Here is a 15445-nt window from a genome sequence, read left to right as displayed (position 1 = left end):
TTGCTGGGCACTCATCAGCCTCGTCAGTAGGCAGTCCCTGAAGTGTGCTATATTGCATGCAGTTCTTTTTGTTTGACACTTACTCTCATCAGCATTTAGAAATCTGATATGACAGTAATTAAACCCTGGATACTCTCCAGCTTTTATTGGTGGCTTAATTGTACTTTGTGCTGTTTGTGAAACTCAGTATTGAATATCAACAGCCGTGCTGATTGCTCACAAGCTGTAAAGACAAGGGCAAGCCATTCTCACCTTCAGGCATTTTCCATGTTCCCTTGTATTCATGAATAGCATATCTTAATCCTTTGTGTGTTGAGTTTTTCTTTGGCTATCATACTGGTGCACACTGAGCAGAATAGAAAATCTCTGGGGACTCTGTTATCTAAACATCTCAAATGAGACAGTTTGAAGCTGTATGACTCTGGAGGTACTGTGCAAATTCTCCCTGGGTTCCTATAAATAGCCTTCCCACTCAGCAGGTAATTTGATTCTCCCTGGAATGGCTTTATTCATGTGTTTAGTAACGTTGATGGTTTGAATACGTGTACTTTTCAGTCCTGCCAAGAGGTCTTTTCCTTTGCTAATTTTCATTTGGACACTGAGAAGAGAGGGCAGAAAGCAAAGATGGCAAGATTTGCCTTCCCCACGAGTCTCGATGTGTTCTGGGGCCAGACTCAGCCTTGCCATAAGCTGATGTGATTTCCTCAGACACTGCTGAATCTGGAGGCTAATTATATGTAGTGTGAAAGGTGCAGGAGACTGAGATAATACCTCCTACCCCTCTTTCAGTGCTTTGTAGGAAGAGTCTTTCCTTTGAAAGTCATATAATTAGCCAAAATAGCAAACGGCAGCTTGGCACTGTGAACGTGGAGCTTGACAATCCAAGTGAGCATTATTAAGGGTTAGCTGCATTGCAGATGAAGCCGCCTTTTCTTTTTTTTTTTTGCTTCACGTGATTTTTGCAAAATGAATGCTTCTCTTGGGTGAGGATGAGTGAAAGAGCTTAATACTTTTATCTCTGAGAAAATCATTAATCATAGAATCATGGAAAGGTTTGGGTTGGAAAGGACCTCAAAGCACACCCAGTCCCACCCCCTGCCATGGGCAGGGACACCTCCCACTGGATCAGGGGCTCCAAGGCCCATCCAACCTGGCCTTGAACCCCTCCAGGGATGGGGCAGCCATGGCTTCTCTGAGCAGCCTGGGCCAGTGCCTCACCACCCTCACAGCAAAACATTTCTTCCTAAGATCTCACCTCAGTCTCCCTTCTTTCAGCTGAAAACCGTTCCCCCTCATCCTATCCCTGCCCTCCCTGATCAAGAGCCCCTCCCCAGCGTTCTTGGAGCCCTTTTCAGTACTGCTATGAGATCTCCCTACATCCTTCTCTTTTCTAGCCTAAATTAATATTTGTATTGAGTAAGAATCACAAAAGCTACCCTAGGGTTACCCAGAGCAACTAGATGAGGAAAGTCAACAACACCTGGAGTACCAGAAGTCTTGCTCTAAACAGAGCATCATGATCAGGAACTCTTGCTGTAGTGGTGCACCTGGTGAGCTTCAGGCTAAAGCTTCTAATGGTATGATTTCCCCTGGGATTGCTTCTGTTTGGTCCTGTATCTGCAGTTCTTTTAAGGGGTTTGTGTGCTACACACAGAGACACATGCACTCAGTTCTCTTCTGTCTCAAGGCAGTGATTTTGCCCCTGTACTCAGCGATGGTGAGTCCACAGCTCGAATCCTGGGTTCAGTTTTGGGCCCCTCACTACAAGAAGGACATCGAGGGCTTGGAGTGTGTCCAGAGAAGGGAATGAAGCTGGGGAAGGGGCTGGAGAACAAGCCTTATGAGAGGTGGCTGAGAGACCTAGGGATTTTTTAGCCTGGAGAAGAGGAGCCTGAGGGGAGACCCTCATCACTGTCCACAACACCCTAACAGGAGGCTGCAGCGAGGTGGGTGCTGGTCTCTTCTCCCAAGTAACAAGTGATAGGACAGTGTCCCTGTTGAGAAGGGTCACCTCTAAAGCAAGTGGGAATCCTTTTCACCCACCAGGCCAGGGGTCACAGGTAATGAACTGCCTCAGTCCCGAGCACAGAGGCAAAGAACAGGGTTAAGCTACAGAGAATTAACAATTTTTTTAGAATTAATTGATTTAATTTTCATCCAACCCTTAACGTAACCTGTGCCAGGCTTTCTGTACATCTCTATGATGCTGCACAAAACACTTCTCCTGGTCCCCAATGCCTTTTTTTCCCTTCCCCTACACTGAAGACCTCAAGCAATGTTCCTGCATTCAGTGCTTGCTGACGGCAGAAGGAAGTGTTACTACAACAAAATCCTGCAGTCGTCCCTCTGTTACTATCGTAGTACTTACTTCCTTAGGTCCTATAAATCAGATTAAAAGAAGCAGTTGTCCTGAACAATTTAAATCGTGAGCAGATCAGCCAGCCGGACTCCATATGTGTTACAGGACCAGAACACATCGGTTAACAGTAAAAGAGGATGAAACATCCTATTTAATAAAATTTCAGGTCCTGTTATATAGCTTGTGCCCAGCAGAAAAGCATCGTGCCTTCAGTCTGGATTCAAATGATGTTTACTAGCACAAGGCATCATCTCCTTGTTGAGGTTGTAATGATTATTGTGGCTTCTCTTGACCCAACAAGGTAATAAAAAAGTCTGGGGAGAGAGGTTTTCTGTCCGTTGTTCCACTTAAGATGAGAAATTGGTAAGTTAAGGGAGGCTTTGATGCAGTCTTATGTATTTACAAAGAATTTACAAAGGCCTGTGTCCCTCAACACAGCAGGACTCAAAAAAGCTCACTTAAAAGCTGTCGTTGTCGGCTTTTCCTGGGGCCCTGTTGTTAATGCTTGTTCGGTGTCCACAGCTTTCTCTCTTCTGGCTTTTCAGTGCACAATTTTGCTTTTCTTATGTTTTGATCTTTTCTTCTGACCACTGCCTTGTCCCCTGGTTGTACAACCTGACATCCTTGGGAACCTCTCCATGGAATAATTAGTTCTGTTTGTTAGTGGTATGTAATTGTGACCTTGTCTTACGTTGCCTCTCTTCCCTCTAGGCTATTGCCTGCAGCCACTGTATCAGCCCAGAGGAGAAGCAGTTTTGTTCTGCGCTGGAGTCTGAGCCTCAGAGGTGCCCCAGGACATTGCTGGCAGGCTTTTAAGACACAGGACAGTGGGAACCTCCCCTTGGAATTTTGTGTAGACTTTGGGGGCGAGGAGATCACTGAGGATATAAAAGAGGTTGGCTTGCTTTTTGGGGAAGCTGCTCCCCTGTGTAAATGGCAAACTAATAGAAAGCTAGAAATGTTTTACCAGAAAATGTGAAAGATGCAGAGCTGGCAGTTCTGAGTTGAGGCCTTTCTTCCCAGACTGGTAGATACCTGCGTCCAAGTCCAGGGATCACAATGTCCAACTCATGAGCCTTGTGGTAAGGAAGGATTTTATAGCTGGTGGGAGACAGAGCTTCTGATTGTGTGGCTGTTGGGCTTGAAACAGCTGTTGGCTGCCTCGGGAAGCGATGTAAACAAGATAGGCTTTGGAAGGAGGCCGCTTAGTGATTACAGGTGTTGAAGGATGAGTCAACTTGTGACAAACATTTGTTCACTTACACTTCAGTCAGAGTCCCCAGCTTTTCTTCTGAAACACTGAGCACCTCGATACTCAGAGTGGTTCTGGGTACAAAATGTTTCTGAAGATCCTACCCCTAGTGTCTGGTTTTGAGTATCTCAAATCGATCTGTACATCTACCAGACACTTCAGCAAATGAAGTTCATGACACTTTTTAGCAATACAAGCATATTGCTGTGGGCCTGATGCTTACATCGGAGGCTGCTCAAACCCGCACTGCAGTCTCTGTGGCTTCATTTTACATGTGAAGAACATCTTTTCCTGTGGTCACTTTGGATTACTAGCACAGAAGTGCACTTGTACAAGGTCCAGAGTGCCACTAATTCTTCAGGAAGGCTCTGTCCATGGCTGTCTGTCATGAAACTTGGGTGAAAAGTTGAGAGCATCCCTTGATACTTCTCATGAGTACCCACCATGATGAAAGGGACTCCTGTGTGGTACCTTGACCTTTTGACTGTACCAAACAGTGGTGCCATATACTATTGTGTTGCTTGTGAGAAGCACCACTGTGTTGGAACAGGCATGAGTTTACTGATGGAAGGACCAGACATGCTAGTATCTCCTCCAGCCACGAGGCGCTGCCTGGGATATGACACATGACGAGGGTACCAAGGTGCTGCATCATTATAGACTGCACAATCCACATATGATTTCAGGATATCACGTTTAATCAGTGGAGTTAAGAATTAAAGCCTTTTATTCTGATAATTCACAGCTCTGAGTATGAGTGATGGCTCTGGATACTCCTTGGTATTTCCACATTGACTCTACTTAAATATCTCTGTGACTGGAGATAAAAAGAAACCTGTGTATATTGCACTAAAGCCTTATATCCCTGTCATTTCTGTTTTGTTTCAGGCATGTTGTCGAGCACAAAATGCATCACAGATCTGCGATAAAAAAGAACAATTTTCTTTTGCTAATGGAATAAGTTATTTTAGTGTAAAGTAGCTGCTAGGAATTGGTGCCCGTTTCCTCTTTGGAGCTAAACAAGGTCAGTTCAGCTAAATTGCACTGAGTGTGAACCAGCTCCTGAAAAGTTAAGGAAATCAGAAAATCTGCAGGATCTATTAATGTGAGCTGCTCTGGATGCTTTTGGAATACAGAATCAGCAAGAACAAAAATGGTATTTTGGGGAACAGATATGCTGGTTCAGTGCAAAATCACAAACAGGCAAGAACAAGCAAAGATTATTCAAATGATGGTCTCATCTGAGAATAGCTAATCGGGCCAATTAGCTGTTATGCTGTAGTTGTCCTATGACTAATTTGAGCAATCTGTGATGGGTGATGATTATCTTATGGCACTTGCTTGACAGAGCAAACTGCAGGCTGCAGTTTTGTAGAGGAGGAAAGTCTAGCAGGGAAACTGGACTACACCACAGAACTTTCCAAATCAGGATGGCAGCATAGATGTTTCTGGGTCTCGTTTGCACAAAGACATGATGTTGGAGGGCCATGGTCTAAGGGAGGCATTGGAGGAGTGTTTGGAGGTCATTGGAGGGGTGCAGAGGCTGCTTGCTGGATAGGGCTTTTCAGAAGAGCAGGAGGAGATGGGAGGTGGGAACACAGCCACTTCCCCGGTGACCTTATGGGCGATTTCTCCCCTTCCCTGGTGGAAGCGGTGGGAGAGTGGCTGTATCAGCTCCTTCTGCTTTACCTGGCATCTGAGACACTGGAGAGTGTAAAGTGTGTCCTATTTCTATGTCCCTATGAATAAAGTGTGGTTTGAGTGCGTTGTCATTGAGTGCTGATTTGTGTTTGACGAGGGCTGGAGTAGGAACCTGTTTCAATTAATTTGCTGAGATACAACCCTTGAAGATTAATTTGAGTTTCAGGGAGGTTGCTAATGAACTTTGAGTAGAGAAACTCCTACTCTGAAAGGGTGGCCGGTGACACTAAAACAAAGCTACGAAAGAAAGCTTTTCCATGGAAGAGATTGGAGAGGAGAGGAAGGGTCAGCTGTAAAAGAGGCTTGGAACACCAGGGCGTTGGTCCTGGTTGCATGTTGTTGCATGTTGTGTGTTATCCCAGGCTCTCCTGACAGCTCCCAACTCAGTCTGGGACATCCCTTTCAGCCTTCTTTCCTTTTCCTACAAGTCTTGTCGTTTTCTTAATAGACATTGCAGGCTGCAATTTAGGGGACTGACGGTAGGAGGATGAGCATAATTATAATGGACATAATTAAGGGAAAGATGATCACATAGCAGATTGAGAGTGTTATGAAAGATGTCTGAAAACAGTGAGGCATTTCCCATCGTTCATGCTTATTTTCATGTTTAATGTGTGACTGCTTTATGAATGACAGAGATGGGCAGAGCTTTGCTACCCATAACAGGGAAAAAGTTAGTGAGGAGGCTCAGTCACTGCTTCTGATGAAGAACAGTGGCAACATATTGGAGAGAGAAAGGAAAATAGTGGAAGCAATATTACTGCACAGTGAAAGGGTAATTATAGCAAAGAAATTTAAGAGAATCCTGTCCAGGAACCAGTGAGGAAAACATGCTTTAACCAGAGTTTTGGTAGAACACCTAGATGTGGGCAGATTGACTTCACTATTGGGTTCAGGAAATGATCAAAGGCATAGCTGGGGAACAGCAAGCTCTCACTCTGTTAACGGCCAAAGGAAATCTGCTGTACTTGCTTAATGTGTTGTCTGGGAACATTTTAAAAGGAAACTTGATTTCTTCCAGAATGGAAATGTAATAAAGCAAAGCACTGGTAATTAGAGAGATTCCTAGAGACCAGGGTCTGAAAATGATATGGGCATTCCTGGTAAGAAAAATAGAGGTGGCAGCCTGCAAAGGGAGAAGGCCGCCTCAAATGATGTTTTCCAAACTGTTTCATCTTATAGTGCATATTTTTTTACATGAATAGTTTGAAATTGTTGTTTGAAATAGCCTGGATAGCCTTTGTGGTGAGTAGAGGAAAGGAGTCTTTTGTACTTAAGCCTGGATGCTATGGGGTATCCTGTTGGCTTCCATCCCCACCTGTTCATAGTTTAAATTGCTGAATTCCTGTATTTCCATTTATATAATTTAATTTCCTCTTTACCATAAAGACATTTTAATGTAGCATTAACAGATTATTTAAAGATTATTTTAACGTTCATATCATATTGGTGGTTTAAAACTATTTCAGAGCAAAAAACTTTTACAAATCTATCTGCATGTTCCAACTGGAATGTGTAAGGTAAGTTCTGACCTATTAGTTACAAAAGAGAAAGAAACTTTGCCGTCACTTAACAGTTCCAGTGCTGTGCGGTGCCTGTGCTCCACCCTGGAACCTCTGTGCACTCTACTTTTTGTGGCCTGTGGGTTTGTGTGTGACCTTAGTCTGCGACGGGCTCTGTATTGCATAGAATCATAGAATCATAGAATCATAGAATAGTTTGAGTTGGAAGGGACCTTAAAGCCCATCCAGTTCCAACCCCTCTGCCATGGGCAGGGACACCTCCCACTGGCTCAGGCTGCCCAAGGCCCATCCAACCTGGCCTGGAACACCTCCAGGGATGGGGCAGCCACAGCTTCCCTGGGCAACCTGGGCCAGGGCCTCACCACCCTCATGGTGAAGAAATTCTTCCTTATGTCCAGTCTAAATCTGCCCCTTTCCAGTTTATACCCATTGCCCCTCATCCTATCACTCCAAGCCTTTGTGAACAGCCCCTCTCCAGCTTTCTTATAACACCCTTCAGGTACTGGGAGGTTGCTCTAAGGTCTCCCTGGAGCCTTCTCCTCTCCAGGCTGAACAACCCCAACTCTCTCAGCTTGTCATGTCTGCTTCATGTGTTTGTATAGAGGCACTTGAGCTGGGCTGCCGGTCACATCATCTTCCTAGCGGACCCTTTATTACCTATAAGGTGTGTTGGAGAAGTATCTTCCCTGACACCTGTCCTCCCACTGCTTTTCACAGCCTGATGTTATCCCCCTCCTCCTTCACATCTAGTTCAAAACCCTGAACTATTTCCCCCAGGACAAGAGCTGCTACTGCTGGTTACTGTTGCATCAAGTCTTTGGCCTGAAATAGTTCATTTCTATGTCAGTTGTTCCCTGTGTCAGCCTGTGAAATGGAGATGGATTAAGCTGAGCATGAATATTTCCATGAAGTAGTTGCGTATATTCGTGTTGCTGTTTTACTGTCGTGTGCATCTTTGGCATTACTGCTGATGTGCTGGCAAGTGGAGGAGGGGAAACAGCAATGGGCGGGAGAACACAGGCGTAGAAGGTTCTATTCCTTCATCTCATTCATAGAAACATAAAAGTTCAGATATGTTGCCCAGGGAGATGCAAATATAGCCAAGGAGTCTGTTTGCCTCCTGTCCCTCTTTTGGTCCATAACATTTTACTCACTATTCCAGACTACACGTAGCTGCAGGAGCCATTCAACTAAAATATTACCCTGAGGTTGCTTGTCTCCTGAGAAATGTCAAGAAACCTGGAGTCTTGCCAAAGGAAGTGAGGCCTGTGTGTGGATCTGGAGTGAGGGCAGTGAGTACAGGTCATCAGGCTTGTTTTCCAGACCCTTCACCAGCTCTGTTCCCTTCCTCTGGACACACTCCAGCCCCTCGGTGTCTTCCTTGTATGGAGAAACCCAAAACTGAATCCAGGATTTGAGGTGTGGCCTCACCAGTGTCGAGCCCACGGTCCTTCTCCAACAGGCAGCTTTCCAGCCACTCTTCTCCAAGCCTGGAGCTGCATGGGGTTGGTGTGGCCTAAGTGCTGGATCTGGCACTTGGCCTTGTTGCACCCCATCCCGTTGGTCTCAGCCCATGGATCCAGCTTGTCCAGGTCCCTCTGCAGAGCCTCCCCACCCTCCAGTGGATCAACACTTCCTCCCAGCTCAGTGTCATCCACAAACTTAATGCCTTTGTCCAGGTCACTGATAAAGGTCTTGAACAGAAGTGGCCCCAGCACGGAGCCCTGGGGACACCACTTTTGATGCTCAGAGCAAGGGAGCCTGAGGGGCTCCAAGGGGGTAACACCACGGGGCAAGTCTAAGGTATAGTCTTACCCAGGCAGAGTTGAAGAGCAGAGGAGGCTTTGGGCTTTTCCCAAAGGCAAGTGTAAAAAGCTCCGTGCTTGTGTGAAGGGGGCTGGAGTACTTCCATAAGAGAGATCGGAATGGAAGCGAGCCGGTACTCAACCTGGCTGCTCCCAGGTGCTGACCTGGGCTGAGCGGAGTGAGCAAACCCCCGTTCTGCTCAATCCCTTTGTGTTTGAATAATAGAAACAGAAAAGCAGGCATCCAGGTAGAACGCTGAGGTTTAAAAGTTTCGGAAGGGCTGACCTGAAGGTCAGACTCTCTTCGCTCTTTATGCCCAAGAGCCTCACGAGGATGGAAGGCTGTTTTGGTTTGCTGTGATGGCTCTGGTCACACCGCGGGGTCGTGACGATGTTGCTCATCCTCAGGCACTCAGGGTAAAGGTATTAAAGCAAACAGCTTTTGTTGCTAAAGCACACAGAACTTCTGAAGACGTTCTGAACTCTTGGGCTGGCTGAACAAATGTGGTGTTGGCCTCCTCTGCCGTGCTGCTCCGCTTGTCAGGGCAAGGAATTGGAGCCGTGTTATTGCTCCAGGCCGTGTTATTGCCCCTAACCAATACTTTTTCCTTTGGGAATTGCCTCTGAGGGTTAGAGGGGCCCCTGAGCACATCTTCTGGTGTCTTTGTGCCCATGGGCTCACAAACATGCAGTTCCCTACCAAGAAAGCACCAACACTGAATAACGTTTATCAATTCTTTTGAGGCAGATGTGTTTTCCTAAGTAGGTTTCAGTAAATGACTGTTTTCTGTAAATTAATATTTTTCTACAGATATGGGTTTAAATTGTTTTTCTTGTGGATTATGAATCTTGTGAATTGTTTCAGCGATGCTTTTAGGAGAATAAATAGATAATACAGAAATAAGAACTGTTTGTGCCAAGACTTGATAGGTATTTTCTTGTTTCTGGAAACGAGCAGGCAGCTGGTTGATGGCTTTTTCCCTTTTTTTCATTGCTGAGAGTTTATCTGGCACACTCTGCACAGCTGAATTGGAGCTGTTGTCTGCAGAGCTCAAATACAAATGCTGTAATTGAAAATTATGACATACCTGTAAAGCTGGAAACCTGAAGCCGAGCAGGGTGTTGCTGCTGAGGTGCAGTACCTCCGGGTGGTTCTTTCCCTGTGCTGATGTTTGGGTTGTGCGATTCCAGAGTGTCTTGGGGAATTCTCGTGCGTCTTGCTGGACCTTCTGAGCATTCCTAAACATTGCCAACTGACCTTTATTCTTCTGGATGTATTGGCGGGCTGCTTATAGAGGACCATGTGCTCATGCTGCTGCTTTTAAATGTGTGAGAAATACAACCTTTTAGAAGTTGAGAGAGTTGGGGTTGTTCACCCTGGAGAAGAAAAGGCTCCAAGGAGATCTTATAGTGACTTTCCAGTGCCTGAAGGGGCTACAGGAAAGCTGGGGAGGGACTTTTTAGAAAGGCCTGTAGTGATAGAACTGGAAGGAAGCTTTAAATTGGAGAGAGGACGATTTAAATTAGACATAAAGAGGATTTTTTCACCCTGAGTGTAGGGGAGGCCCTGGCCCAGGTTGCCCAGGGAAGCTGTGGCTGCCCCATCCCTGGAGGGGTTCAAGGCCAGGTTGGATGGGCCTTGGGCAGCCTGAGCCAGTGGGAGGTGTCCCTGCCCATGGCAGGGGGTGGAACTGGATGGGCTTTAAGGTCCCTTCCAACCCAAACCATTCTGTGATTCTATGAAAGTATAGTGATGTTACCATAAAGTTCTGCTTTTCCTTGAAAAATACCCTCTCACTTGTAGCAAACAATCACATTTGGTTTGTTAGTTTGAGAGTGTGAAGCCCCGTACAGGCCAACCCCCTCTATCAGTGTCTTTGCTGACTGTGTCCAAATTCGTCTTCAGAAATCCTGTTCTGTATCTCTCCCGTAGGTCTGTCGTGTGCGCGGTGGCTGGGCTTCTCCAGAGGTGGGATGGGATGGGAAATAATCTTATAGAAATTGGAGAGTAGTTTACTTGCCCAGCTGTGGGAAGGGACTGGGAACCTCTCAGGGGTCTCTCCTGGGACCGGTGGTGTTTATTATCTTCATCAGTGACATAGACAATGGGATTGAGTGCATCGTCAGCAAGTTTGTGGATGACACCAAGCTGAGTGGTGAGGTTGACACTCCTGAGGGATGGGATGCCATCCAGAGGGACCTTGGCAAGCTGGAGAAGTGGACTTGTAGAAACATCATGAGGTTCATCAATGCCAAGTGCAAAGTCCTGCATCTGGGTTGGGGCAACTCTCAGTATCAATACAGGCTGGGGGATGAAGAGGTTGAGAGCAGCCCTGCAGAGAAGGACCTTGTGGTCCTGGTGGATGAGAAGCTCGACAAGAGGCAGCAATGCATGCTTGCAGCCCAGAAAGCCAACGTATCCTGGGCTGCGTTAAAAGAAACGTGGCCAGGAGGCGAGGGAGGGGATTCTGCCCCACTGCTCTCCTCTCAGGATTCCACACCTGGAATACTGTGTCCATCTCTGGAGCTCTCAGCACAGGAAAGGCATGGATCGGTTGGAACAGATCCAGATGAGGCCATCAAAATGATCAACGGCCTGGAACACCTCCCCTGTGAAGAGAGGCTGAGAGCGCTGGGGTTGTTCAGCTTGGAGGAGAGAAGACTCTGAGGAGACCTTATTGCCACCTTTCAGTGCTTAAAGAGGGCTGATAAGTAAGATGAAAAACTTTTTGTCAGGGTCTGACAACAGGACAAGGGGTGATGGTTTTAAACTGAAAGAGGAGACATTTAGACTAGATGTAAGGAAGAAATTTTTTACGCTGAGGGTGGTCAGAGGAGGGTTTGCCCTTCAACAATGTTTGGTTATTTATTTATTTTATAAGTGCTTCAGCTCCCAGAACTCTCCTGCCTCAGCTGAAACCCTGTTAAATGTTCTTGATTTTCAGGAAATCTTCAGCGTAGTAGCTGGAACGGAGCCGAGTGACAACCAGCTGCAGGAGAAGGGGCCTGAAAGCTTGTAGGTGATCACAGGGAGAGGCAGAGCAGCAGCTGATCTGATGAGGTGATTAAGAATCAAGCACCCATGACAAATAGCCCTACCAAGGAAGGTAGCTTTTGTGAGAGCAGCTTGAGTTGGTCCTGAGGTAAGATAATTATGCTGAAATGACGTGAATTGCCCAGCACACTTACATATATTTTACTTTCTTGCCCTTCTGATAATAAATAAGTGCCTCCACCAGATCAAAAGCTGGTTTAACTAATTTGGAGATAAAATTGCTGTGCCTGCTGTGCTGTGTAAAGCTTAGGAAAACGTTAATGAAACAAATTCCGTTAGGGGTGCCCGCTTTACTGTCCCAAGGTCCTTATTTTAAATCAAGTGGGTATGGATTTGTGACTTAAATTTGCAGCGTGTGTTGTTTGCAATCTCTTTGTAGGTACCTGTTGATCCAAATAGCACCAGGACTCACCTCAACAATCTTTTATTTTCCTTGATGTTCAAAACCTTATTTCATTTGAGCGCACCTGTTCATTCTGGGTTTGTCAGTGTCACTACAGAACTGCAGCACTGGGGCTGTTTATCTGGTACAACTACACTCTTCAGACCCAGTAAAAGTGCTCACAAGCTTTAGTTTTGTACAATACTTTCTAAGTCATAGTCTTTCTTCTTTCTGGGCTCTGAGTTCTAGTAAACGTGAGAACTCAAATGGAAACTGGCTATATTAAAAAGGGAAAACTAACTTTTTTTTTTGTAATATATAAAATCATGTGATGTCAAAATTAGATATTATTTCCCTCAAGCAAAGTTTAGTGTGAAGCATTTGTTTTTCTTATAGCTCAGACCAAACTTGAAGTCATCTTCTGATTCTTTCAAAGCTTTGTGGTTTTCAGACGTGTTCTAGTATCTGTTAGGTTTTTATATTAGATTCATAGAATAGTTTGGGTTGGAGGGGACCTTAAAGATCATCCAGTTCCAACCCCCTGCCATGGGCAGGGACACCTCCCACTGGATCAGGCTGTCCCAAACCCCATCCAAGGTGGCCTTGGACACCTTGCGCAGCACTGCAGGCACCTCACTACCTCAACACATGCAGATTTTGTGCAGGTGTCTTTGTGGCTTTCTGGAGCTGATTAGGTTTGGAAGGTTTTGTGCTTTTAGGCAACGTAAGGAATAGGGGATGAAAATAATCTCTAAAGGTCACTGTTGACTGTCAAAATGAATATTTCCACTTGAGTAAGTGTCAATGATCCTTTTGGCCGTTGGGAAGACTCGTATCTCCACCCCACAGTGGGCTGATGACTGAGCAAGGTGCCGCTTTGCTTATGAAGTGGAGCTAAACTGTTCACCCCTTGGATAATGAAAGTAACCTGACCCCTTTCTGTCTCAAAATAAGATTTTTAGTTTAGAAAAAAACCCTGTCTTTTGACCATAATTCAACCTTCATCCCTGTTCTCTTCTGCAGCCCTTCTCCTTTATTCTTTGCATGTGTTCATGAAGAAATAGGCAAGTACAGTCATCAGACCTCTGGGGGACTCTGGGAGACTGTAAGGAGAATGGAAAAAATCAAAGTTTATCTTGTGCCAAAGAAAATTTTGTTCTGGCTTTAGAGATACAACCTCTTGCTAATTTGCAGACATGCTGTGTATTTTTCGCTCCATTGTGCTTTGAAAGCCCATCCAGACAGATAAAGGAGTTGACAGACAAAAAATCAAATGAGGTTATGTAGGTTGAAGGGGTGGCAGACAGCGTGTGGCTCTCTTCACAATGAGCTGTTGTCCTCTCTTCTCTCTCAGATGCTCTTCCTTTCCCACTTTGTATCATTAAAGGAAGAAACATGTTTTCCTTTTTAAAACATCAGGAAAAGGGAGTGACAAGTCTTTTTCAGAGGTGTTGACTAATGAGGATTAATGAATACATTTCATAGACTCTGAACACGACGTGTTTGTTCTGTTGAGGTGCAGCCCAAGGTACAAGAACTGTAGGGATTTGGGAGCTGTGGTTTTTCCCTGTGTTCTGGGAATTGCAGTGCATCCAATGTAGACATTTCCCTCCTAGTCCAACAAGCTGTCACAGTGTCACACTGGCTTGTGTGGTTTAGAATATACGTCCTACTTCAATGCTGTGCTATTTGTGTTGGCTGTGCGGTAGAAATCTAACTCATTCCCTCTGCCTCGACTGTGCTACTCAAGCAATTGCTTTCTTGAGTAAGTCCTTGAGGTTACGGAATCCATACAGAATACATCAGTTTCTGCTTACATGGGTCAAGGTTTCCAGCATAGATGTTTTCTTTTGATCGCTTATGAAAAAGGAATGTATGTCCTTGCATCTCATGGTTTTCATTGTATGCCGCTGCCTCTTGAGGTGAATGCAGTTGCTGCGGTTACGCTGTGCATGGAATTCACCTTAAACAGGAGCCATTCCTTTGGCTTCACAAGAATTACGTGAATATGAAAAGTAAGTCCAAAAGATGAATTCCTTAACTTCATAGGCAAAAATCTTTCTGTCATAGGCTCTTCCCTACTCCTTCAGCGCTTGGATTCTCTCTGTGGTGAGCAACTGCCTTTGTTTTGTTCTCCTCCCTCTATCCTTATGGATTGTACAACCTTGGGGCAACATATCTGGGAGAGAATGAGAGAAAACAGGAAAACATTGTGGAGAAGGTTGAAGAGATGATAGGAAGTCAGCAAGGAAGCTCTCGAAGAGATGTAGCAGGTCTCTGGTAGAAGAGAACGGAGACAATTAAACTTTAGAAAATAAAAAGTTAGCATTTGAAACTCTTAAATCAACAGTGACATTAAATCCTTTTGGTATTCAGCTTATATAAATAATTCCATGGATTCAGAGGCAGAAGATTGAGCATTTGACAGTATCTCTCACGTTTCTGTCAGTCACATTACCTGTTCCCAAGAGCAGAAGGATGTCACTAATTCTAAAGGCATTGTAGGTTGTCCAAGAGATGAGTATCAGGCATAGAAACACCCTTGCATTGCTTCTGTCTTCTGCCTACCCTTGGCCTGAGAAATGTATTGTGGTCAGTTGGATGTTTGTGCTTAATTTCTACCCAGAGAGGCTTTGGAAAGCTGGTAAAACTGGTGCATGTTGCTTCTAATGGGTGGAGGCGTCTTGAGCTGCTGGCACTGTCGGCTCCAGTTGCAGTTCTGGAGGAGGGGGAAGGTGGAATTAACATTAAACCATTTTAAATTGTGCCACTTAATTTGACTAACTATAATTATAGCAAACTGCTTTCGAAAGGATCTGATTATATCTTACAGTCAGAAGTTTGAAATAAAATGGATAAACATACATTAAGAAAGGAAACAAGAGTGAGTGTTAAGAACAGAAAACAAGAGAGATTCTTAAGTATAATTATTAAAGCTCACGTGAGGTGTTAGTGTTTTATTGACTCTTTGGTATTATATATTTAGAAAAGGAGGCTGAACTTTTGTAACCGAATCACTTATCAACTGAATGCATTAAGTACGAAACAGATTGCTTACATTGCATTTACATGGTTAATCTGTCTACCGCATCCTGAGTTTTTCCCTACTCAGTCAGTAGAAGATTAGAGCTTTTTTTCATAATTGCTTTGTTAAACTACTTCACTGTAATTAGCATTTAAATAAGGGCAAATTGAGCACTGCACTGAATTTCCATGAAAATGTAATAACCCCAACCATATACAATGTACAGAAGCCGCGGTAGCCGCAGTGTAGAGGCTTTGTGTTGAGCGTGGAAGCAGCCAGGATGCAGTTGCCATCTAGGACAGGGCCAGCACGCATGTGTCTTTGTATGGATTTGTAGGATGGT

The 15445-nt window shown here is 44.9% G+C and overlaps 1 long non-coding RNA gene across 2 annotated transcripts in view; it reads left to right on the top strand.

Moving 5' to 3' along the window:
- LOC128853016 (uncharacterized) overlaps positions 1–15445 on the top strand; it is a 376001-nt gene that overhangs the window by 20962 nt on the left and 339594 nt on the right. For both annotated transcript variants that reach the window (XR_008451224.1, XR_008451223.1), the window contains exon 2: positions 11586–11783. This is a non-coding gene — a long non-coding RNA (uncharacterized LOC128853016). The remainder of the gene's footprint in view (positions 1–11585; positions 11784–15445) is intronic.

The sequence above is a fragment of the Cuculus canorus genome, chromosome 9 (genome assembly GCF_017976375.1).
Source record: "Cuculus canorus isolate bCucCan1 chromosome 9, bCucCan1.pri, whole genome shotgun sequence".
Lineage (NCBI taxonomy): Eukaryota > Metazoa > Chordata > Aves > Cuculiformes > Cuculidae > Cuculus > Cuculus canorus.
The sequence above is the reverse complement of the archived record's forward strand: the minus strand, read 5'-3'. Positions and strand labels throughout refer to the sequence as shown.